At 41.7% G+C, this 25,508-nt stretch overlaps 1 protein-coding gene across 8 annotated transcripts in view; it reads left to right on the forward strand.

The window, feature by feature from the left end:
• The first annotated feature begins 4,018 nt into the window (after positions 1–4,018).
• WDFY3 (WD repeat and FYVE domain containing 3) overlaps positions 4,019–25,508 on the forward strand; it is a 152,623-nt gene continuing 131,133 nt past the window's right edge. For 7 of the 8 annotated variants that reach the window (XM_077176944.1, XM_077176948.1, XM_077176947.1 and 4 more), the window contains exon 1: positions 4,019–4,393. The gene's annotated coding sequence lies outside the window, so the exon portion shown is untranslated. The remainder of the gene's footprint in view (positions 4,394–25,508) is intronic. The other variant, XM_077176950.1, reaches the window with a different exon arrangement.

Raw genomic sequence — 25,508 nt, forward strand, 5'->3', positions numbered from 1 at the left:
TTTATTTGAATCATGTGACTAACACTGACAGCATAAGAAAGGCTGTTTATCCAAAGTGGGGCTGGATTGCTGGGCCCTAGAGGGTGAAGGGGTAGCAGCCCTGGCTTCTGCTTTGTTTGTCTGTTACTCCATCAGGTTGCTGGTGTTTCTGCTGTGGTGACTGTGTTAATGTTTTACAAATGCTATGAGCTCAGTAGTAGACTATTTGGGGATTGTATAATTTATTAACTTATGACAAGCAGGGCATTCTTTTTCTGAAGAACACATGACAAGGGACTTATTTTATTTTTCAAATTTCAGCCAAATTCAACATGAGTGTCACAGGACAGGGGCACTAGATCCTCGACAGCCCCACCCTTCCTCTTATTTAATACCGAAAACTATCTGTAAACAAGCAAGAAGGAGGGAGGGAAGAGTAATTCTCAGAGGAAGCATTAAGAATCCTGTATGATTAAAATATCAGGCTGTGTAAATTTGGGAAACAGTGCCATTTTTTTCTGTTAAAAAAAATTCTAATTAAAAAAAAAAAAAACAAACTAAAATTCCTTCTACTTTATCTCACTTTCATGTAGTAATTTCTTTCCAGTTCTGGATTTGCCTGTACTTTGCCTTAAGCTAGTATATGCAAAGAGGACAGATGTAGCTTTATGCCCAAGATGTCTGAAATAAATGCAATGGAAGTATATGAGCATCTCACCTGAAAGTGGAGTGGCATTGCACCGCTGGAAGTCAATTGTGTTAGTTTCATCTTACCCTCTAAAAAAGAAGGCAAAGACATTTAAATATATCTCCACTTTTTAAATGATTGATGCAATCCCTTGTGCATAGTTGCTTTGCAAAGTGGAAGAAAGATGAACTGTAAATACTTTCTTTTGTCTAACTATAGCACTGTAATTACTATTTCACACCTTTTCTGAGAAAGACAAGCAGGTACCTGTGATGAGTTTTGTGAGAGGAGAGATGCTGAGAAGGTAAAAAGAGTGTCTGGTGTCACTCAGTATGGAACATTACAGCTTGCCATTATTTATTTTGGAACTGTGACAACTGACCAAAAGATGGGAACTATAAATAGGAATGCAATGAACATTAGCTGCGCAAGAAGAAAAAAACAGTGTAACTTGGCATGCAGCAAATTGTGTATCTGGCATAGCATACAGCTGTCCCTGCAACTCCCACTGCCATCCTGGGGGATTTTGCTGATTTCCCACTACTTACAATGAATTAGGAACAGCATCATCTCTGTTAGCTTTGATTCTTACTCAGTAGAGCTTGCTCAGATAGGTCCTGATAAACCTTTACCTAAGAAAGATACAAGTCTCCTCCTACGCGTAAATTACAGGGAGAAGATTGTTTGTTTTGTAAAGTGTAACTGCTATGTACCATTCACAGGCTGCATCTTGCACAGTAAGTGAAATAATTGTTGGAACAAGCTGATGGAATCAGTGCTTCCCTTTGCTGCCGGTCAGAATGAAAACACCAAACGGGGCCAAATTCTGCCTAGCAGTGCTCATTGTGTTTTTGCTTCTAGACTGGCATGGTTGGAGGATGCATCCATAAAAATTCAGTGCATGTTAGCTTTGAATGGACTGACAGACCCTGGCAGTTTTGTAGCAGAAACATATTTTCCACTGACTCCTGGGCTTAGCCTTCACACAAGGTAGGTAAATCACGTTAGTCTGGTATGTGATAGCAAGCAACCCAACACACATACTTTCCTTTCTGTGTATACATTGCTATATGATGCCTACAAAACAAGGTGAGTGCCCTCAGAAAGGCATCCCTGTAGGGGGATCCAGTCTGGGTAAATGAAGGTGGTATAGAATGTAATCTTATCCCCTAAAGAGTTGCAGCTGAACCAATTACTAAAGATCAGGATCAGGACTGAAGTTAACAGGCCACACCTGTAGCCAATAAGAACAGTGTTATAAAAGAGTGGATTGGTGGGATCTGGAGTCAGCTGGCTGCTGCAAGGACCAGGAACAGTCAGTGCTTAGAGGAGCAGCCTGGGAGAAACATTGAGGCGGTACGAAACTCTAGCAGTATGGAATCCTTGCACTATAATGATAGTAGAACTCTTGATATATAAGACAACACATCCCCTAAAAGAAAATCTGTAGGTTCATGTTTTGAGCATCCTCATTTCCCCTTCTTATCCTTGTAACATTTCCTATGTCGCCTTAGCCATAGATAAATGTATTTTTTTTCTGTAGCAGTGACAATTTCAGGTGTTAGCAGGTGACACGGGAATGGGAGGTTGCAAAGAGTGGTTGGGAAGAAGTTGTTACAATGCTCTATGTTTAAAAAGTAGGCAAAAAGTAAGCATTTTGTTAGAAGGGGCAAAACAAGATATGCATGGAATAAAATTTAAGTTTTTCTTGGGAGACACAAGAATACCAACTGTCTTAAGATCTTCTGCCACTGATCATATTACAGTTGTTGTGACAGGACCATGGCTGATATACAATGCATGATTTCTTTCTTGGTTCTCCACTGACTGTCCTGCACAGAAAAAAGTACAGGTATTGCAAAGGGACAGTTGGCTCCATTCCAACCCAAACCATAGCCTGGACTGTTCTCCTGAGCTGGGCTAAATGTTGCTTCTGGCCACACAGTGAGTTTTGAATGCATGAAGATGTCTTTAACAAGTAAAGATGGCACTGTATTGTGTAGGCAAGGATGTTACACACTTTTCCTTGCTTATTTTGTTTTTCAGTTGGGAGAAGTAGGCTTTCTTTGTCTGGAGTTGTATTTTTGTCTTCAGTGAGTGCTTCTTGGGAGCTGAAGTAGAGCTAGCCTCACTCAAGACATCTGTAAGTTTTAAGCAGTTTTTCCCATCTGAATGGGACTGGATACCATTTCCACTGCCAGCTGAACAGCAAAACATCAGCCAGAAAAAACATTAAGTGCATTTACATGTTTGATGCTAAGGGCCAGAGAAAGAAGAATGTATAAATGGTGTTTACTCCATTTATCCTCCAGCACAACAGAGTACACAGCTTCCTTTAATAAACCCCTGTACCACAGGCAAGAGGCGATGGTCCTGGTTCCTGGTGGTTGTGATAATTTGCCAATGAAACATAAAGGTCTCGGATGGTTTGTGCATTTTTTATTGCAGCTTTTACCCCTGCAGCCAGATTCTCCAAACTGGTATTTAGTTTTTTTAGTGAAGGCTTCATAAGGGATTTTGTAAACAAAAAAAGACCCCAAGCAAAACTGCTAGAGAATGAATGGCTGCTAGCAGCTGATTTCTTAGAGGAGGTAAGTTTATAAGTGATTGGAAAAAGGCAGAGGGATATCTGGTCACACACGAGTGGACACACCTTTGCACTGCTCCTCAGAAGTGTCCAAGTGGATGAAGTTTGCCTCGGGGTTGCAGTTACACCCTGCACTCTGTGCCCAGTGCGAGGCTAAACCAAAGTTTTGTCCTGCAGACAAAAAGGAGTCCTTTGGCTTTGGGAATTTAACAGGAGTTCTGGATTAAGTAGGAAAAGGGTAACTAATTCTGTTTCAACATCTGGATCATACAGATGACAGTGACTGGTCAGCACAGGCATACAATCCTCTTTGTGGTCGGCACCAGGGATATCCAGAGGACTCTCCCTAGATGTATACTTGACAAAGAGCAAAAAGGAAAGCACCTCAAGCCCGACTCAAGGGTGGATTATTTGCTCCGGCATCGACCGGCACTCCCCTTCTCATGACACATCCAGTTCCCTGCTCGGGACGGCTTCTCCTCGCGTTTCAGCTGCTCGGGCCTGTGGCGGCGGGGCAGAAGGGAGAGGACACGGACGGTCAGCGCTAGAGGAGTGCGAATTCTGTCACAGAACGGGGGGACCCGCCGCTCCAAAAGGTAAGATAATTGTAATAAAACCCAGAATTAAGAAGGGGGCCCACGGCCTGCCAAGACCAACTGGCTCTCCCCGGGCGGCCTCGCCGGGCCGCGGGAGCGACCGCAGCCAGCCGGGAGCAGTGGGAGGAGGAGGAGGAGGAGCGGAGGGAGGAGGCAGCGCTGGCAGCCGGGCGGGGAGGGGGCACGCGGCGCCGAGGAGGAGGAGGACTAAGATGGCCACCAGCCGCCGCGGGGAGCGGCCCCGCTCCCTCCGCGGCCCCCTCGGCGCGGCCCGGCCTTGATGGGGCCGGGACGACCCCGGCGCCCGGACGGTGCAGCAGCGGCGGCGGCGGCGCCTCCCGCCGGAGCCCGCCCGGGAGGAGCCGTCCTCCCGACCCGGCCCGCACCGCCCGGCCGCGGCCGCCGCGCCGCGTAACCCCCCAAGCCGAGCCCTGCTCGCGGAGAGAGAGCGCAGCGGAGAGAGGAGAGCGAGGAGGGACGAACCGCCCGCCGCCCCCTCCCCGGGCCGGCACAGCCGCACCGCCGGGACCTCGCTGCCCCCCGGTGAGTGCCCGCTGGCGCTACCCGCCGCCTCCCGGGCCCCGCCGCTTTGTTGCGCCGTCGGCGGGCCCGGGGAGACCCGGCGCCCCCTCGGCCCGGCCGCAGGCCCCGCTCCCCGGGGATGCCGAGCGGCCGGGCCGGGCTGGAGGAGGGGGCGGCGGCGCAGGTGCCGGGGGCGGCCGATCATTGTCACTGCGCGGGCACCCCCCCTCCGGCTCCAATGCAGGGGCTGCGCCGGGGCCGCGGCCGGGGGGGCCCGGGGGAAGCCCGGGGGTCGCGAAGGAGCCCCGCGAGCGCTGGGCCGCTCCGGCCGCCTTTGTTGTGGCTGGGGCGGGCGGTTTTCCCGCGGGAGCCCCGGCAGGGTGCGGGAGGGGCCCGGCGGCCCCGGCCCTGGGGAGGCCTGCCGGGAATGTGGGGGGGTTCCTGGGCGGCTCACAGGCGGTGCGTCGGGTCGGCTTTTCCCCCCGCGTTTTATTTTGATTTTTCGTGCGGGTACTGATTTTGGCGGCAGCCTCGAGCTGTCGACCCCGCGGTGCGGCAGGGATATTGAAGTTACAGAACCCGACAGGTTTGTCCCCGGTGCGTCCCTGGGAACAGGGGAGTCGTGGCCCCTGGAGGGTTCGGAACATGGTGTTGGGGGGATTTGCCGCGCTGCTGAAGTACCTGCTCCTTGTCTTGAGCGTGGTTTTTGCCCTGCAGTTCTGAGAGGCGGTCGACGCAAATGGAGAGGTTTGCATCGAGACCAGTCAGTAGTGCTGGGTGCTGAAACCCTGTGTGATGTTCACCTTGAAATGTTAAGACTATAATTTGTAGCTGTGCCTGCATAGCAAAATACTTATGGAAGAAGTGCAAAGGACTAGATGTATTTATTTTGACCTAGAGTTTCATGAATGATTTAACTGAAATTTTTTTGCTAACTAGAGTAATTTGCGAGGTTTCAGTGTAGACCTGTGAGTCCTGGCCTTATTTTAATGCCTGAATTTTGGTTTTTTGGTAATGTTGGTTTGTGACAAGGTTCATGCGTGTCCACGTATTGGACCATGAAATTTTACTACGAAAAACAAGTGGTGGGTTTCCTGTTAAGAGAAGTAAGTTTTGCACGTTGTAGCTAACAGAAGTTATTTTTCTTCCCCAAAGCTGGGTTGCTTCCTGTTGCCTGTGCATGCTTCTGTGCCCAGTTATGGCTGTACAGCTGTAGGATATTCCTGAGCTCACAGAATCCTATGGATCCAGTCAGGCTCTGCAGAGAGAGCCAGCTTGATTGCATCCTTGGCACATTTTGGTGACAAGCTAGCAGTATCTTGAAGTAGGCTATGTGAACAAATTGTACAGTCTGTGTGAACTGACGTTTCTGCAATATCTCATTCATCCTGCGCCATCTTGGTAGACATACAGCGTTTGAAGATATGAACTTACCTGCTGTGGGAACTGGTCAGTGGCAGTAAGCCAGCCAAGTCTTTCTTTGCTTTTAGGTTGTAGGCAGGCATTGTGTCCTGGAAATGTGTCCATGTTCATGTGGCATTGTGCCTTTGTTCTGTGGCCCTGGTCAAGACGTGCTGGCAGTCTAAATTCAGCTGCATGTTTGGACTGTGAGTGGGTGTCTCCTCACTATGTGGTATGGGTCTGTTGAGCTCATTTGGAGCCAGCTCTGGAATACTCAACACTGTTGATAACAAAGTGTTTTGGGTAGAAGAATCCCTCAAATATCAGATTGGAGGATGGTGCATGGTATTCTTCACTTTGGTATGTGTTTGCTAGGAACTGGGCACATTTGCTTTTCTAGTTGGGCAATTTTAGGCTTCTAGACTTGGAATAAAAATGTAGTATGTTTTGGTTTTTATGGTCATATTGCATCTCTTAGCCAGCTGATTATCTGGTTAATCATGGTGCTGCTGTGACTTAGTATCTTCAGCACCCATTTGAAAATGTGATACAACATTTCTGTATCAAGGTTTAAGTAAGGGTTGGTGTGTCCAGTCAGTTGTTTGTTTCCAGTTCAGTACATCACGATCAGCTACTTGGTAGTACTGCTACCACACAGTACTAGGGAAAGAGAATGGGACTATGGGAAAAGAACACTTAAACACTTATCTTTTTGTTCCAAGTGGTAACAGAAAGATGCTAAATAAAAAAAACAATTATAGTTATTGATAATTTCAACCTTGACATAACAAGGGTACATTATCTTGTTGCATCTTGGTACAGGAGTGGTCTGAGAAGGTGATCTGACAGCTGCCTGTGGCTACTCAAACCTTGGTACTTAATTCTGGTTTAGTGGAGCTAAACTGGCAGAAGTGTGCAAGGTGAGCAGGTCTTCAGGATGTATTGATGTGTGTTGCTGTTAGAGGAATTCAGCTGTGCGTTTCACATCCACCAACCTTGCGTTAACTAATTCACAGTTTTCCACAAGTGTTCTGTGGGATTTTTAGCGTTCAGGAAGCTTTCAGTGGTGCTTTATGTGCAGGGAATGGGGGTGAGTATGGGCAGATGTTCTGCTTACCCTTTGAAATGCTCAGGACTGTCATGAGATTGTTTGGAAACTTTGGTGTTGTAACATGATGTTTCACTTCCCAAATGTTGGTATGAATTGTTCCGTGGCTGGATTTTGGGCGTTCACTTGGGGTTCTGAAGATGCGCTAAGCTGAAAAATGTAAAGAGAAGAGAGTGATTCCCTCTTGGTTGGTTAAATTGACAGAGGACAAATCTGTTCATGTTAATTAGCAGTTTTGTTCATGTCTGTAAGTGATTTTCAGTCCCTATTGCATAATAGTGGAAATACTGTTTCAGCAGTGGCCTTTGACTTGCAGGACTTCCTGCCATGAGGAAGTCTTGTGTCATTTGTCCAAAATAAACAGATTTTGAAGAGTTCAGACAAAGTATGCTGTGAGAAACCATACATCTAAGTCACAATTTACCCCCTATTGCTTGCTTGCTTCTCTGATAATTAGTACCATGGAAGTCTATTCTTATGATATGTTACTAGAATGTAACTTGCATTTTGTAATGGGAAATAGAATTTTCTGTTGGTCCACAGTACAATTTCTGGGTATGCGTGTAAGTGGAAAACAAATTATTTCCTCATGGCTTTAATATAGGAGCTTTTAACTTCACTGGTTTCCTTCTTGATTTTTTTTTTTTCATGCTGGTGGTGGTGCTGATTGCAATAGTACACTATTGGAAATGTCCAAGTTATGACAAATACATAACAGTTTCTTTGATGTGTTTGAAATGCTGGTTGTTTTAAAAAGTACTTTTTTTGTTACTTATCTGTCCTAAGTGACCAACAGCTTGAGTCTTTAAGCCTTCATGTGTTGAAGGACTGAGGTGCATTGATGTAAGATTGTCATATCTCCTAGAACAGCTCTCTTTAACTTTGTCATTTCGTTCACAGTTTCATAATGCAAGAGGGAAACTGTTTATCTTCTGTTGGAGCCCTTCATCCTGCTGCTGGGCTGTTCATACCTTCTCCAGGCTGGGGAGGACATGATTATAAGGCTCCTGTGTGCATTTGTTTTAAGCTGCTGTCCCACAGACAGTACAGAAGGTGTTGCCATATCCTTTTGTTGGGTACGAAATCCTGCTGGCAGGATGTACCATTTTAACTGAAGTCATTGGTGGGGAGGTGAGAGCAGCTTCTTGGCTCAGGTGAGAGCACTGCAAGCTTTGCAGGACTGAGTATGCGTTAGTGGTGATCCAGCCTTGAGAGCATCTGTTTGGCAAGCAACCCGTGTTTGATGAGGCAGTAGTGCAGGCTTTGGCTTTTTAGTGACATCCCCTGTCCTTCTGGATATTGCAGGTAAATGCATACAGCAGCTGCCTGGTACAAACAGGGACTTGGTGACTGCTCTGAGGCCTGAATGGCAGCATCTTGCTGGGGGGCATGGCATAGCCTCAGGTGCTGCTGTCACTGTTGGGGGAGCTTTCTTATTTCAAGAGCTAGGAGCTCTTGGCTGGTATCAAGGCTTTCAAAACAAGTGAGAAGGGCTGCTTTGTCCAGTCCAAAGAAGAAAGAATTGGTCTTGTTCCTTTTCTATTTGCTTTGCTCTAAGTATGCAGGAGGTTTTTTTTTTTTCTTTCCTTTAAGTCTTTTGTGAGTGAAGATGACCTACATCTTTAGTTTTTTCCCATTAAAGCTCTGGGGCAAATTTTTCTGATTCTTGTTCTGTATGCAAATGTGTAATTGACATGATTTTTGACAATTGTGCTGATGTTTTTGAAATTTTGAATGACAGCAGGGAATATTTTTGGCTTTTTCTTATGGTGTAATTTTTTCTCTTTTTCTCTCCCTACCTGTTGAGCAAAGGTGTGATAGTAGAAGTAAAACTGTATTGAGATTTGGGGGGGGAAAAAAAAGTTTCTTGTTTTGGAATTACTTTATTCCAGTGAGAGCTACATCCTGTCTTTTGGCATCTTTCTCATATGAGGGAAAAGGAGTTTGACTGCTTTGCTGGTTTTGGTGTTTCATCACTACCCTGTGATGGATTTCTGCCTGTCTTAAGCATGTGACTTGTAATGCTTCTCACATACCACAGAATAGAAACAGATTTGCAGAACTTGCACATGTAAAAAAATATCTTCTGAAATTTCAAGTGCAGTAGAACAGTGTTGTGCTAGGAAAGAGGGAATTGTGTGGGAGCCATAAACAATAAGGGATGTTGAATGGTATGAAGGCAAGTGGCTTCTTATTTCTGGGAAAATTTTAAGAAATGTCAGCAAAAGATGAGATGGATGCATCTGAATTATAACAGAAATGGATTATTATAAATCAGAAATGGATTAATAGGATCTTTAGTTCTTACACCTTCACAAATATTGTTATTTCCATGTGTTTTTATTACAATATGTCATGGAAAAAGCTTTGATCAGGTTGGCTAACCTAATGTACAGACAATAATAAATTTGAAAACACATAGAAGAAGTGGATTTTCCAGGTGGCTTATTTCATCCTTTTCTCTCTTGCTCTACAGATATTTTTTTTGTTGCACTGTAAGTGATAAATTCCTGCTTTTTAGGCTGGGTGAGTATTCATCAGTTCCATGGGTAACTTAAGCTTCTTTTTCCAATTCTAAGACAACTACCTTAGAAAGGTCAGACCTATTTAACTATAGAGCTGGTCCATCTGTTGAATCATACATTTTCTTACTAATGGCTGTGACAGTTTTGATTTTGAATTTGCATTTGAGGATTTGTAGTGAAGGATTTCAGAAATAAGGGGGAGTTAGCAACATTGATCCTTATCTTAAACCAGCTATATCAAATAAGCAAATGGGAAAAAAACCCCAAACCTTCAGAGCTGACAATTTGGTAGTGCAAAGATAGACACATGGCTAGAAGGAGAACATACTCCTACACGTTCTTAGGTGTTTTGTATTTTTTTGGGGTCTTTCAATTTTGGAATCTGATGACTTCAGTGAGAGTGTGGATCAGTAGCTCTTGAGAAAAATGTACATCTGGCTTTCTATTTTACTGCAGCTTTTGTCAGAGTGATCACCATGCATTGGGTATGAGAGAGTAGCTCTACCTAGTGCTACTTTTCTCAGTATCGTTCTGCCAGGTGGAATGTGGGTGCAAGTGAACCATGTTTTATGTTCTTACATTACCAGATGATTTATTATTTTCATCTGAAGACATGGTAAAAATCTCAGTGTTGTCCCAAAGCAGGATGGTTTGATTTGTGTGAATAGGTGATGGTGTGTTGCTTCAGAAAGTGGAATGTGTTTGAATGCCATGGTGATGAATAGTGTTGCTTTTTATCCCTGGTTCTTGTTGAGAACCAAAATCTGAGCTCACAGATGGGCTGTAACAGGAAGAGGGGGTTTGTACAGCAGGAACTTCCGAAAGTCTGTGTTTGGTTATTTGGCACTGTAAGCATATCCTTTTTTTTTTTTTTAATTTGAGATAAGGGGAATAGAAGGAGAAATTGCAGGGCTAAGCAAATTCTTAGGGTATCCAGAAGATATGTTGTTTAAAGGATAAAGAGGGATAAAATATGCCAAAATATCAACTTGGGTTAGTAATAAAACTTTCTAAAGACTTTTAAAGTGCTTGGGTGATGGGCAATCCTGAAAGGGAGAAAGACTGTTCAGAGTGCCTTAGGTAAAGTTCCCTGAGAAGGTTAATCAGATGTAAGTGCACTTGGCATAATGAGCCTGAGCTTTTGTCTGAGGTTTATTAGACCAGTGGGGAGTATCAGCCTGTGGTAGAGAGCTGTTCTAGGGGAAGCTTGTTTTTATATGGAGGCATCAGTGGCAGTACCAGTTCACGTGATTCCTGCAGCCAAAGTATGCAGAGCAGGGGGCCAGCGATGCATGGAAGCAAGCTCAGAAATTATACTTAGGTTTAGGGGAAAAACCCCAAAGAACAAACAAAAAACACCCCCAAAAAACCCCAACAAAACCCCCTAAAACAACAAAAAAATCAAACTGAACAGTTGCCTGAAGACAACCAAAGGAGTATTGGAACCAAGAGACAGGAATTCAGCACCTTGATGGCATTCAGAGTGCCATTGATGGTCTTAGGATTTGGTTCTGTGTTTGCTTGCCAAGGCTTGTTTACTTCTAATGGGATTTTAAGGAGGTCCTTGGGTCTTCAAGTGAGAGCCAGGAACGAGGTGAGGCCTTGGTTTGTATTTGCATGAGTGCACAGAGTACAGAATGTATCACATGGCAGAATGACAGACAAAACAGCTGAAGAGTGCATTTCTTAATGTAAAAGTTGGGCCTTTTGTTGTTCTCAGAGTTGAAATGTCATGGTGTAGGCCCTCAGTAGTGAGATTGGCTCAAGTTATGGCTTTTAAAGCACTGAAAGCACAAACCAAATTGATTTCTTTTTTGATTTTGAGCCTTAAGCATGCAGTTGTCATTTTTTCCCCACAACTGTGAGGGTTACATCATCATTGGAATCTTCACATGGCAAAATTCTCTGAGCTGGAGTGCCACAGGTATGAGACTGAGAAAGCTGTGATCAGAGCTGGTAATATTCTTGTCATCACCGGTTTTCTGTCTGTTAAGGTGACTGAGGAGGAGTGAAATTTATTTTATTTGGGAGTTTCTTTACACTTGCAGAAGAAAGCATGCCTATCTGAACAGGCAGAAGTAAATATTCGTTATAATTTTATAAGCAGTCATGTGGAATAGGCATAGAAACTGTTTTGGTATTGCATCACAAGTTAAATACTAATACTTGAGTCAGCAGTTGAGCAGTGAGCCGCAGTACAAATGTAAAAACAAAGTCTCTATGGATATGGTCTAAGAGAATGATAATTTGCTTGTTAATTAGGTTTGCAAAAGTTTCTTTTTAACAGTTCTGAGCAGTGAGCCTAAGCTAGTGATGAATACTTAATTTAGATTTTGAGTGGGTCATGAAGTAACCAGGGAGTATCTTCTCAAGCTTTTCATTATTAGATTAGAGTGTGTAAAGCAACATGTCTTACGTTGACTGTAACAATTTCTGGACAGAAACATTTTGCATGCATTTCTTTCCAGCAACATAGCCATGCTCCCAGCAGTGTTGGATCAAGATAGGGGAGACCATGGCTTCCCTGCTGTCTGTTGAAAGCCCTTGTAGTTCAGCTGGTGGTGTTTTTGTACAGACAGGGCTCTGGATGTGCTGTATAAGTAACAGGATTTTTTTTTTAATTACTTGTACGGTGTCAGGGTTTATCCCCAGCTGGTAACCAAGCCCCATGGAGCCACTTGCTCACTTGCACTGCACCAGGAATGGGGAGGGAGTCAGAAGGGTGAAAGCTGGGAAACTTGTGGGTTGAGATCAAGGCATTTTACCAGGGAAAGCAAAAGCCACACACACAAGCTAAGTGAAACAAGGAATGGATTCCCTGCTTCCCATGGGCTGATCAGCTTTCTCCAGGAGAGCAGAGCCCCATCATGGATAACCATTTCTTTGGAAGACAAACACCATCACTCCCCTTTCCTTCTTCCCCTCACTTTGTATACTGGGCATGATGTCACATGGTCTGGAATATCTGTTTGGCCAGCTGGGGTCACCTGTCTGGGCAGTGTCTCCTCCCACCATCCCAAGCATCCTCAGCTTCCTTGCTGGTGTGGCTGGTACAAAGGGCAGAACAGGCCCTGGCTCTCTGTAAGCACTGCTCAACAATAACAAAAACATCTCTGTATTATCAACCCTGAGTTCAGCATAAATCCAGAACACACCCCCATACCAGCCACTCTGAGTAAAATGCACTCTACTCCAGCCAAAATCAGCACATAAACTTCCCTGGTATGAATTGGGATAGCCTACTGATCAGTTAAAGCCTAAAGTTATAACCTGTTTTTATTTCAGTAAAGCACATATGTATATATTGTATGCTTCAAATACAGATGATGATGTGATGAGGTTTTTGTTTGTTTGGGTTGGTTGAGGTTTTTTCCTCCCTTTTAATAAAAGGAAGCAGAGGAGGTGTGTGTACTGCAAGTAACGTACTTGGAAAAGTCTTTTTAGTCTAGCTATGTGTCTGCATTGTGAACTTTCTTTAGAGGAGGAGATAAATATAGTTGATATTTGTCTGAAGTAGCTCAGATTGAGTAGAGAACATACCAAGGTGAGGGTTTAGGTTTCTCTGGAACAAACAGAATAAATTTAAAAGATGAAAACACTCTTCCACTTTTCTGTCTATCCTCTTTTCCATGATCCTTTGCAGGATGAAGTTGAACTTGCTGCCTGAGTAAGGACAAACATTTCAAATGAAAATGTAATAGCACAAAGTATGAGAATAAGCTTATTTAAATAGTTTAGGAAAAGAAAAGGATACCATCATTAGTAGATGTTCATTTTGTGTGGAATTTAGCCCAGAATTGTCTTGTTGCATTAAGCTGAGGGTTGTGGTGCTGAGCTGGAAGTCCCTAGACATGCTTGTTGTCTGCCTTTGAAATACTCACAATGAGTAGGGAAGTGGAGCACCTCAAGCACTGCAGGGTCATTGTAAATTGAAGTGCATTTTCTTGACTTGGGTTCAACAGACTGCTGATGTCTCTGAATACTCACCTTTATTATGTGATGTGAGGAAGGACTCATCTTAAATTTTAAGTTCACCTGGAAAAGTTTGAATACACCGGACAAATTTTGGTTGGAAGGGACATCTGTTATTGTGCTTGAGGTAGGACATTTGCAGAGGTTGGGAACATGGCGTTTAGAGGCCTGACTTTTTACAGAAAGAGGTAAGGGTATGGGGCAAGATTTTTTTTGTGCTTTAAATAGCCAATGAAGACATGGGAATGTTTCATGTCCACTGTGAAGCCCAGTGGCAGATAGGCAGAGAGTGATATTTTTTTCTCTCTTTTTTTCCCACATGATGCTGAAGATAGTAAAATAATTTTTAGTGTGGTAGGCTATGAAAGTACTGGGTATTTTCCTGTAACTGGTTTTTTGTCCACTTGTGGGCTAATAACTGGTCTGCTCAGACTTCTGTGTTTGCTCTTGGAGTGGTGGGCGGCAGTGATGTGCCAGCAGTGGCTGAGGGAAGCCTTGTTGAAAAGTGAGCACAGCTTGCAGAGGACTCTTACCTCTACCCAGGAGAAAGCAAGCTGCTTTCGTAGACATAAATTAATTACAAACAAGTGCCCTTTGACCCTTTTACTTGGCTTAAGGTGGGTGCTCAAAGAAATGAGCCTGCACTTAATCATGTGGAGAAGGACAGGAGCTTGATCCGGAGCACCCTGACTCGACTGAAAGTTAATAGTAAACTTGGAACATGTTAAGAACATTGGTCAGAAGTCACACTTTCTTGTTAAAGCATTAAATAATATTGGATGAGGAGTCTCTGAACAACCCATGTTTTTAAAAGAATTGCACTGTTTGGGGTTCATGAATGGCCTTGATATTTAAAGAAGAAAAGTAGGTGTGCAGTGGTGCATTTTCTTACAAATGTATGAAGACTGTCTTTGAGTAGTTTTCTGTATAAATGTTTCAGGAAGATTGCTCTGTCTACATGAATGGAAAATGGAGGCATGATGAAAACTTTAATTTTTTTCTATGCTATTTTCTCTTTATTTCAAGTATTGCGGTTATTTTTAGTCTGGACAAGAGGTATTTGCATGTATCTTGAATTTTGTAGAATTCTTTTCACCTTCTTTTAAATTTTATTAGTATGGTGATGCCCAGTTTGCCAGTTAACAAGCAAAAATCTACCAATAAAAAGTAAAACCAGCAAAATAGGTCTGTTTCCCTCTGTCCCTAGCTTCTTTATTAGCAGCATGTAAGTAGGAGAAGAAAAGCCACAGTCTAACAAACAAGATGTGAGGATTTTGTTTTGACCATTTTACTGTAACTCTTAGTGTTTGGGTTAAAAATAAGTTGTGTTGCCCTCCAGCTCTCTCCTCAGGTACTGTTAGAATAATGCTTAGGCTGGAGTGTATGTGCTTACAGATATTGCATTAATGCTGCTCCTTTTTCCTCTCTTGCAGAAAGAATGTGGTGTTCTCACCCTCCCTTTCTTTTTTTTGTTGCTTATGCTGATGTTAGTTTATACCATTTGTAACAAATACTCCTGAGATGGGACTCTAAGACCTCAAAGAAAATGTTGAACAGGTCTGGGAGGATGATGGCAAAACTTCATCATGAGCTGAAGGCTTGTACTACTGTATCAAAATTTATACCTCTTAATAGGTTACTCTCATTTTCTGTTTGTTTTGAAATGTCATGTTGATTCATCTCGAAGAATAGCTAGCCAGGTCTAAATTAGCTTTTATTTCAATAAAAAGGCATGGTAAAGGAAGAGGTAAGGACAGAGAACATGGGTGTTCAGAGCAATGTCTGGGAAACATTTGTACTGGAGCACTATAATTGCAGTAGGTTACATCTTTTCACTCTATGTGGTGTCCTTTCTTAGTTGAAAACAGCTGCCTTTTAAAGAATCTGTTGCTTCAGTAGTGATGATCAGCTTTGGATGACTGTAATGGTTTTTTGCTGTAAGAAATGATTATCCACATAAGCAGTGCTGCAATGGCTGCAACATCTTTTATTTGAATGGAGGTGCCTCTTTTAAAATGATGTTCTGCATAATTAATGGCTGTGAGTTAAGGGGGAATCTTACATGGTTGATAATCTCTTCTCCTGGCCAGTTACCAGTCCTAAGAGGTTTCATTTTCGTACTGAAAGTGAGTTTGCTCACTTTCCAGTATGTGTTGTAATGCCATTATCTGCTTGGTCCAAGAGCCCTGAGCTGTATAAATATGATCTGCATGCAGAGATGCCGACTCAGGCTCTTTTTAACTTTATCTTGACCTTCAATAATAAATTTAGCTTTCACTAATAAAATATATTTAAGTGTTTGGTAGTCATTTGTATTCTGGTTGCTCTCTTGAGCTATAAGAAGGCTGACCTTTAGATGTCTCAGAGTAGTCTGTTGGTGTGCTGGTTTATGCAGTAATATTTCTTGCCTGCTTTGAAACCCTCCCCTCCTCCCCCAATTCAGGGATGCCTCCTGCTGCGCTCAAGGGTTGTGTAACTTACGTCACCATGGGCGTGCTGGTTCTTTTGGGATTTGTGTTCTGTGTGTTCAGATCCCTTCTTCCCAATCTGGTTTCTAGCACATAGCCGTGCATTTGGAGGTACTAAAATGGGTGTCATTGGAAGGTACCCTGTCTGCAAAGAGGTGCAAATAATTGTTTTGTAATTACCATCTACTCCCCCAGTGTGCTCATCCAGGTACATGAATTACTGGCTTCTATTTCTTATATTAGCTGGTGTACCTTTAATGTGATTAAAGGTAGGTTGCTGAGCTGAAGGTATCAGTTTAATGATACTGAGCAGCATGTGCCAGCTCTGGTAGTGACTGAGTATATTCGTGTGAAGATACCATGCTTATCTCAAAGTGATCAATTTAATAATGCAGGTGAGATAGCATATATAAATGTCTCTGAGAAAGATGTCTGGCAAATTTGAACTAATATAACTTGTCTAAATAACATTATCATCATTATCGTAGTCACAATTCAGTCTCAAGATGGTAGAAATTTAATTACTTAACCCAGTAGGTGAGGGCTTGGAGGGAGTTGAGTTTGTCTGTTTGGTTTGTGGGGTTTGGTGTTTTGGTGTGTGTTATCGTGGTGCTGTGTTTTGTTTTGTTGTTATTGGTGTGCAGGTTTTTTTGTTTAATTTCCCCTCAATAGTTTAAGCATGACAGACAATTTCAGAATATGAGGTCCTCCCAGTACTAAAACAGTTTTGTTTCTTTTTGGCTTCCAGCGTGCAGGTTGTATTGTCAACAGGGCAGGGAGATGGAAGTGGAGACAAAGCAGTGCCGTGTGTGCCACAGTAGGTCTTGGAAGACACTTTCTCTTCTGAGCTATCTTTATAGATATGCAAGCTTAAGAAAATTGTGTTGCAATCATCATGCAATACTCTTTTCCTCATCATCTTTCAGTTTAGGAAATAGCACTAGTCAGTCTCACTTGGACACAGGCAGAGATTTGTCCCTGTTTTTTAATTGTATGAGAAAGTTTGATTAAATTTAAGAGGGAATATTTCTTTTGTACTTCTGACAATGTTTACTCTTCAGTCACCCTGAGTGTTTATTTGCACTCTGTTGCCTTCCTCCTTCATGTGGCTGGTTAGTGACACCTTTTTGCCCTTGTGCCCTGTTGGGTGCTTATTGCTTGGTGGTGGAGTTCTCCCTTTGGGCTGATGAGGAGGAGGTGCTCTCTGAACGTACTTTAGATTATCAACATGGCTATAGGTTTTTCAGCCGCTTGCTAGCAGAATGCTGACAAGTCTGGACAAGCAGACAGAAGGAATGTGTCAGCTTGCCACAAGTAAGCTTAGTGACCCATCTCTGCTTCACAGTTAGTGTTTCTCTTGCAGTGTTTGTTCTTGTAAGTCTGGCATGTAAGTGCTACTGTTGCTCCTGGGAGCGCTTTAAGTGAAACAAATGCATTAATTCGCTTTCCTGGCCCATTGAGTTTGGTTTGTTTGTCTGTTGATATTTTGCTCTTGCAAAAAATGCTGCTTATGAGAGCAAGCAGAGGAGAGTTGTGTGTGCGTGTGTCTGTGCTGGTTTGTCAGAGCGTTTATCCATTTATCCATTCTGCTGGTTTGAGATTTTTTTGGGGTGTTTTTTTGTGCAGCATAATCTCAATTGTATGACGATCCTGATCTGCCCTTGAAAGAAAATTATGCCTTATGGACTTTCTGCAGGTCTGTTGCTGATCCAGACTGCTGGGCTTGTTTTAAAACAAGTGCTTTGGAATCATGCCAAAATATTGCTTGGAGAAAGCTTGCTACAGAGAATTCCTCCAGTGTCCTCCTGAAAATGCATCAGAGCAGGGAAGAAACCACAGATAGCAGCATGGGCCTTATGCACTTGGACCCATCTCAAAACTTGCTCCTCCACCTTTTTTTTTTTTTTAATTTATTTAATATGGAGACCTTATTATCATTAAAAATCGAAGGGAGAATAATCTGAAGACTGAATAGATTTTTTCCTCTTAATTGCTTCTAGTAAGTTCAGTTCACCTAAATCCAGGATATCATTGATGTTCTAAATAATACTGCTTTTTTTAGACAAATCATTTGTTATTTTTGTTTCAGCATATACATGCACAGGTAATTTGGGATTAGTGTAATTGTTTCTGATTAATAGAATCTTCAATGGCTTCCTTTTGTCCATAGGATTGGTGATCAGTGGATTAACTTCAGTTTTATGCAAGATATGTAAATCCTAAATCCTAATTTTGTTTTATGTTCATTTCATGTTGACTAGGATGATGTAAGGATGAAAGTTTTGTGGTTTTTCTTTTGCTGGGCAGGAGAGTTGTTGAGACTTGACAGGTTCGGGAAGTGGTGTATTCTTCATTGCATTTTTTTTTAGGCCAAAACACAGTAAGCTTTGGGATTTCCTAGATTATGCTACTGACAAAGCAGGCAGAAGCCTTTTAATGATTTAAAGAGAAAAACAAATGACTATTATTTTCATTGTTTTATGCTATTGTTGCCTTCATTTTTTGACCTCCTCTGAAACGAAACTTTAGGGTTATAAAGCGGGAATAATCAGGTTTGAACCATCTGCATTTGAGGCTCTCATGGTTTAAGTAAGTAGGTTTTCAGGACTTGTGTGTCCACAGAATTGTAGTCCATCTTCCATTTTCCATGTCTTCTGGATGCATCTCCTTTTTTTCCTCCTGCATCCAGAACTTGCCTGCTCAATTTTGTCATTTTTTTCCAAGTCACTGATAATTGTTACTGATAATTGCCTTTTGGGTTTTTTCCTCTTTCTTTCTAGTTTGCTCTTTTCTTTCTTCCCCCTTTGAAGAAAGAGATTTAATGTAATGGGGAAAATTTTTCAGGACCTAAAATGAGTCTCAATTACATTTGCAAAGCCTGAAGATAAATTACTAGGATGTAAAAAGCCTGGAGTCTTAGGAGGGGTTCTGCAGTGAGTCTGAGTTAGTGTCCATTCTTTATTGGAAAAGAGATCATTATAGACTTGAAGTATCTGATAGTGGACAGTGGATGATTAAGTTAAGAGAAACTGCTCATCAGCTGAACTGCACAGAGGGCAGAATTCACCTCTTGCAAGGGTGCGAACCCAGCTGTCCAAAATCAAGATAGATGTGGAATGCCCTTGCAGCCTTGGGAGGAAATAATTGTCTTTGGCAGGTACTTAATTCCCATTATCTTAGGTGTTGGTTTGAAGATCATACTTTCAGAGAGCTGTTAAATCAGAAATTATCAACTCTAGAGCAACCCTAGCCACCTTAGAAGTGTCTTTTGAGTCAATTCTCTGTTTGATGTGTGAGTTTACTAATAAGACACATTTTTATATAAACCATTTCTAATGAAAGTGAGTAGCAAAGTGAGGAGTTTTGGAAGCTTAGCTGTGAGATTTACTATTTACTTAGCTTTTAGCATTTTTACTATGTGTCTTATAAGTAAATTTTTTACAGTGCCAGATTTTTCTTGTTGGATTCTTGGAACACTTCATGTTTTGTGGTTTTTCTCCTTCTGCTCCTTCTTTAGCACCAAGTCCAAAAGGAATAGGAGAGTGGGTGAGATTTTTGGATCTTCCTTTCTTTTCCACGAGGAAGGGCATCGTGCTCTTTATCCACAATAGCTATTCCAGTTGCACTTGGATTAGTGTACAGTAGTGTCTTGAGAGTTGCCTGGTGTTGGTTTACTCTTTGAGTAGGTGAAATGGCTCCCCTGAGTCCTAAACATGAGAATTGTTCAAAGCATTTGCCAGAGTCAAGAGGGGAGTGAGTGGACTGCTGATGAAGTTGGTGTAAGGGATGCTTGTTGCAGAGCAGGTCATTAATCAAAATTCTGAATTGTTGCAGAAGCATTAGGAGAGGTAAGTGGCTTACTTTATCCATAATGTCTCAATTCTGAATTAAGCTATGCTGCTTTGTAGCATATTCACAGTAAGGGGCTTTAAGGATTGAATTATTGCCATTTGCAGCAATCCCTTATATGAAAAAAAAGTATAAGGAAGGTGGAGTTGGAATGTGCTGCTCTCCTGTTGAGATGGTTGCTAATGGAATGTGGCTGTGACCTGGCCACTGGTTTTGGAGTTGTAACTGGTCAAGACAATCTGCTGGGTGTAGTGAGGCTGATGAGACAGAACAGCAGCTGCTGCATTTTCCTGAGGCAAGTTCAGCACTCGTGAGTTAAGCAGAGAGCAGTGTGCCTTTCTCCAGTTGCTGGTCTTTCAGTATCTTGTATATACAGAATCAGTGCATGGCTAGCATATTTCTTTGTGCAGGGTTTCAGGTTAGCAGCTTCCTTTCCCTTCACTAGGGATGCTGCCATTCTCATTCTGTTTGCTTATCCAGGAGCTGACAGGCTGGAGTGGAGGCAAGAGGAATACAGGTTAGGTGTCTCCTTTCTGAAATTGGTCTGTACTTCCACTGCAATACAGATCCTGGTATTTCCACTTCTCTGCTAATTCCTACAATTGTTTCTGGAAGTGGTGTGTGCTGAGCACAGGAGGGTAGCACATGGAGTTTTAGGGGTGAGTAGCAGAGTACATGTTTGTTCTGTCTTTGCACAATCAGTGAATTATGCAGTGTTCTAGATGCTAGCTGGAAAATAGCAATGGGACACAAAGTGTCAGGATGGCCATCTTAGTGTCATCATTGTGGGTTCTTAAAATTTTTTTCTAAAATGCCATGGGCCTCTGAATTTTATCTGGATTGCTTTCAGAGATTGGCAGCAATGACATGTACTTCCACATCCAGAGAAATTCAGGAATATTGCTGCATCATGTCTTTGCTGATCCTGCAATGCAGTAGCTTTGGGCTGTGAGCCCAAATTGTGGTGAAAAGATGGAAAACTTCTGACCCAGAGGTAAGAAGAACCAAATGGACAAGACTTGGAGCAGAAGAGAGGTAATCACAGGGAAATGCGAATTTTAGATGAGGAGATAGAGCTTTTGTTCTTTTGGCCCAAGTCCTTAATGAGAGAGCTATAATTAGGCTAGAATTATCTTTGTGTATTCAGTGCTGGCAAACTCAAGTCCAACTGCCTCTTAATTAGCACGCAGTATCTTTGTGGTCTTTCACTCTTGAATCAGACTTCACTTTCACTCTCCGTGCAATGCCATGCCTCAGTGTCAGGTCTGCACAATACATGACCACTCAGGAAAACCTCTTTCCTGCTCATTCTTCAGTGATGTCATTCCTCATAAGTTCATTTGTCTTCATTTCTCTTATAAATGTTACTCTGGTTCTCCTGTAAGTATCTGCAAAATATCCAGTTAGACAATTCTAATTGTGTTAGTGCTTGGGATATTTTGGTAGTTTATTACTTTGGTTCAAATGCCACAATAGCCACAGAATTCATAAAGTTCTACAGCAGGAAGAGAGGTCACATATCATTCAAGTTGGCCTTAGGGACAGCTTCCTCCCATGCAAACATGTCTTCTGAGAGCCAGACTGGAAAAGCCAGGTGGGAAATTCTTGTGGCTTGACATTGGCTTTAGGACATGTTGCTTTTAGGGGAAATAGATGTTTTTAGAAAGGGTCAACATATGATTTGATGTTTAATGTTTCAATAAGCTAAAAAGTAGTGTTTGAAACTACAGAGCTCCTTCTCTTTAGCAGGACGTTACATGTGGTACTTCATTTATTAGCTTCTGTGCCCTAAAAAGACTTTTGTTGCTTATTTGTTTTCTTAACGATGAGAAGGGCAGACATTGTATAACTTCTCAGGCAGCAGCAATTATGCAACTGATCCTGTTATTGTGGAGCCAAAGTCCTTCCTAGTCCCTGAGCACCAGCTGCTTGTGTTCTGGTTGCTGCTTTTTCCTTTTCTTTCTTCCCCCCCTGCCCCCACCCTGATTTGTTTGTGAACAAGTTTTTTTTTTTTTTCCCCTATGCTGCTGTTTCCTTATTTTTCTAGTGCCAGTGAGACAGTGGTTTGTTTGGGTTCATTCTTCAATTCACTATGCTGCAAAATCAAACTGCCCATGTACATCATGGGAAATATAAAATGTATAGGGAAATAAAGTAACTTGATTCTTTATGGGTACATAAGAAAAGGCATTTGCTTGGATCTAAATGAAATATTGCAGATGGCCTTTGTTGGATTTCAGGTCAAAACTTCCAAGTTCATGTTCTCATGATTTTAGAAACATGTAAATAACTGCTGTTTAATTCCTTGGTTTTTTTCCTCTTCCTTCAAAGGCTGGGCCTGTGAGAAATTTGAATTTTTCCCCCTGGTCCTGCCCTGGGATCACCAAATAAAATGTAGTACTCCTGTGTATAAGATGAGGTAGCTGTAAATCTCATACTTTTACAGCCAAGTGATCTCACTGCAGTATAATAAAGGCAGTTAATATATTGTAAAAATGTTTGCCCTATTCACACTCCATTTTCAGTTCTCAGTTTTATGTCATGTCATTTCCATTTCATGTTTCATGGCTTCCTGTGAACGTAGGTGACCAAGGCAGGTTGTGTTGATCCTTGATAAAACATTTAGGGATGGGAGAAGAGATGGTAGACTTGTAGGCTACAGTGTTATTCCCTGCTTACAGATGAACTGAGTATACCATCTACAAGTCTCAGCAGAAGAAAATAATAGTTGGTCTGTGATACCACACTGTTGGCTGTGCTGCTTGGTGCCATGTCAAGTGTGATCTGCATCAGTCATAAATAGGCTCTAGTGCTTAGTGTCCTATATCAGGAAATAAATTGGGGCAAGGGTTTAAGGTCCTTATTTAGTTTATAAGTCTTATGCTAAAGATGTCATAGGGAGTGCAAAGATTGTGTTTTCTTGCTCACAGTGTCTGTACAGAGAAGGTGCTGTCATTTGTAGGAAATTTGGGTCCTTTCTTCTGGGCTCTTTTTGTTGAAATTTCTTTTCCTTCAGTGGCAGTCTGTCCCTGTCTGCTTTCAACAGACCAGGCACACAGAAGATACTCTTTTGCAACCAAAAGACGGGATATATTGCGTGTATGCTTCAGTCTTGTCAACTCACACCTCTCCCCTCCAGTTTCTCATGATAGAGACACTGAGTTCTGGCTTGGAAGAGAATGTATGTTGTAGCCGCATTTATCACAGACTTAACTTGATTATTTCCATTGTTAGTGAAGGTTCTGCTAGAATTCTTCCCTCAGCCTTGCAGTTCTGGCACTGTGAATACGAGAGTTGTGCTTTATCAGAGCACCTGGTACTGGAGAAACCCAGAAAGTAATGATGAGAAGGGAAGAGTTGTAAAGATTTTTCTGGAAAAAAGCTTGATATTATGTCTAATTCTTTATCAGCATGGTGGTGCTAATGCCCTGGTCTAATGCAGAATTCACAAAAGCAGTGTTTTTGTAAGGTAGAAAACTTTAATTGAGAATTTTGAAATTGCTTTTCACACCTTAGTGAAATATTCTGTGGTCCTAATAGCAGTGTGTGTTCCTGGGGTATTTGCTGTTTGCTTCCATGTCTCTGCTTTACATATGTAGTTTTTCCAGCTGATTCATCAAGGGTTTAAGTGATATGATCCCTGAGAAATGCCCTGGTCTAATGCAGAATTCACAAAAGCAGTGTTTTTGTAAGGTAGAAAACTTTAATTGAGAATTTTGAAATTGCTTTTCACACCTTAGTGAAATATTCTGTGGTCCTAATAGCAGTGTGTGTTCCTGGGGTATTTGTTGTTTGCTTCCATGTCTCTGCTTTATATATGTAGTTTTTCCAGCTGATTCATCAAGGGTTTAAGTGATATGAGCCCTGAGAAACATTTAATGACTCTTCAGCTGTTTCAATGAACGTGTGCATAAATTAGTGCGTGGCTAGATGACAAGGTTTGGTGTAGACTAATAACTTAGAAGACTTGCTTTTTCTTACTATTGCTTTTGAAAACTAGTCAGCAGTTGAGTTAGAAATCTTAGGAATTGAACATTTTAGGAGGACGACCTTCCCTACTTTGGAGGAAAGGTTTTTTGTTTTTAAATCTGGTGGTTTCTTTTCCATGTTGCCATTACGTAAATCTCCTCTTAGTGCAGTGTTGAGTTTGGTTACTGGAGAGTTTCTATTCTGTTGAAGGTAATCAGAAATGATAATTCTACACATGTTTCTATTGAATTGCAGGTGAGGGTTGGTACCAATTGACAATGGCATTAGGAGCACACTGGAAATGAACAGCAGCTCAAGTTCAGTAATATTCTTGAAGAATTTCTTTTTTAGTCTGTTCTCTTTCCTATTAAGCACTGTTTGGATTTTCTAATTAAGTACTAAGGACATATTCATGAAATGTTAATTCTCTTAAAAGAGATTTCAGACTAATCTGTCCATTGTACCTTTATTGTTACAAGAGGTAAATCTCAATTGTGTTACCTAGTAAGGAGAGGCATGAGAAGAATTTTGATCAAGAGTGGTACTTGATCACAGTATTTAAAGACTGTTTGCACTTCAAACCTAGGTCAAGAAGAGAACTGAGATGGTAACTTTTCACTGCAAATACAGCAAAGTATTATTGCCTGAATTGGTCTCTGTAAAGAAACTAACTCCAGCTTGACATCTCCTGACAGACTTTGGTTGCAATATGAAAAACAATTTCGTTTGGACTTGGAAAAGCATGAAAATCTAGTATCTTATCTTGGTTATACTTCTTTTCCTAAAGAAGAACTGAAGCCCTTATCTAGGAAGATGATGACATCAATAAGCTTAATGAGTTGTCTCATACAAGAGAAGTAAATATGGTGTTTCCTGATACCTTTCTTGAGCTCTGTTTCACCAGATCTGTTTTTAAATGTGTTTATTTTGACACTCTGCACTGTTCAGCAGTGCTTCTCATTTTGCCAGAGCAAACCTAAATAATTCTGATTGTCATGAAAAGCTCAATTCTTTCAAAATAACATCACGTGAACTTTCTTTGTTTTTCAATGACATGGACAGCAAGCCAAATGTGACATTTCTTTACAGAATGGGTAGAAATCTAGAGTCATCAAATTATGACTACCTGGTGTCACTAATTATATTTTTCAGAGTAACTTCCTTTCCCCTGGAAAAATATATCAACAGTTTAAATAGTGTTAACAAGTAGCTTTCATATTTCACTAGTTTTTAGCTTCTTTCAACTACTTCTTATTTCTCATGTAGCAGAATGATAATGAAACTTTATTATTGGCTTGGGGGTTTCTTGATTTTTTTTTTCCCCTCAATTATGGACATGGGTTTTTTTGTACACTTGGTTATAGCACACACAATTTTAGCCAGAATCTTGCTTTTCTGGTTTACTTTGATAATTCTCGCGCAGACTTTTAAAATAGTTTTAACTTTTCAATAGAAAAAATAATTATGAACAACTTAGATTGCATTTAGTACAAGTAGTAGAATTTCTTCATTTGGGAAATACTCCAGGCAGGTAGTAGAGGGAAAATTGCAAAAGAATGATACTGTTGGTAGCTTACAGGCAGAGGAAGAAGTTCTTCAACTTACATTTGCAGCAAGTTGAGTAAGAATGTGTTAAGAGCAAGGAAGGATCAACATGTATCATCAAGTAGCTGTTGGAGTCCTCTTCCTAATGTTGTCCCCTTTCCCTTCCTCAGCAAAATACCTTAGATCAAGCCAGAGCACCTGCCCCAAAAAAGAGTAAGACAAAAATCCATATGGAAACAAAAACTTCATGCAAACACAAGCTCAGTAACTACAAATCTATTAGAAATATTTACAAATGA

This window comes from Agelaius phoeniceus, chromosome 4 (genome assembly GCF_051311805.1).
Source record: "Agelaius phoeniceus isolate bAgePho1 chromosome 4, bAgePho1.hap1, whole genome shotgun sequence".
Taxonomy (NCBI): Eukaryota; Metazoa; Chordata; class Aves; order Passeriformes; family Icteridae; genus Agelaius; species Agelaius phoeniceus.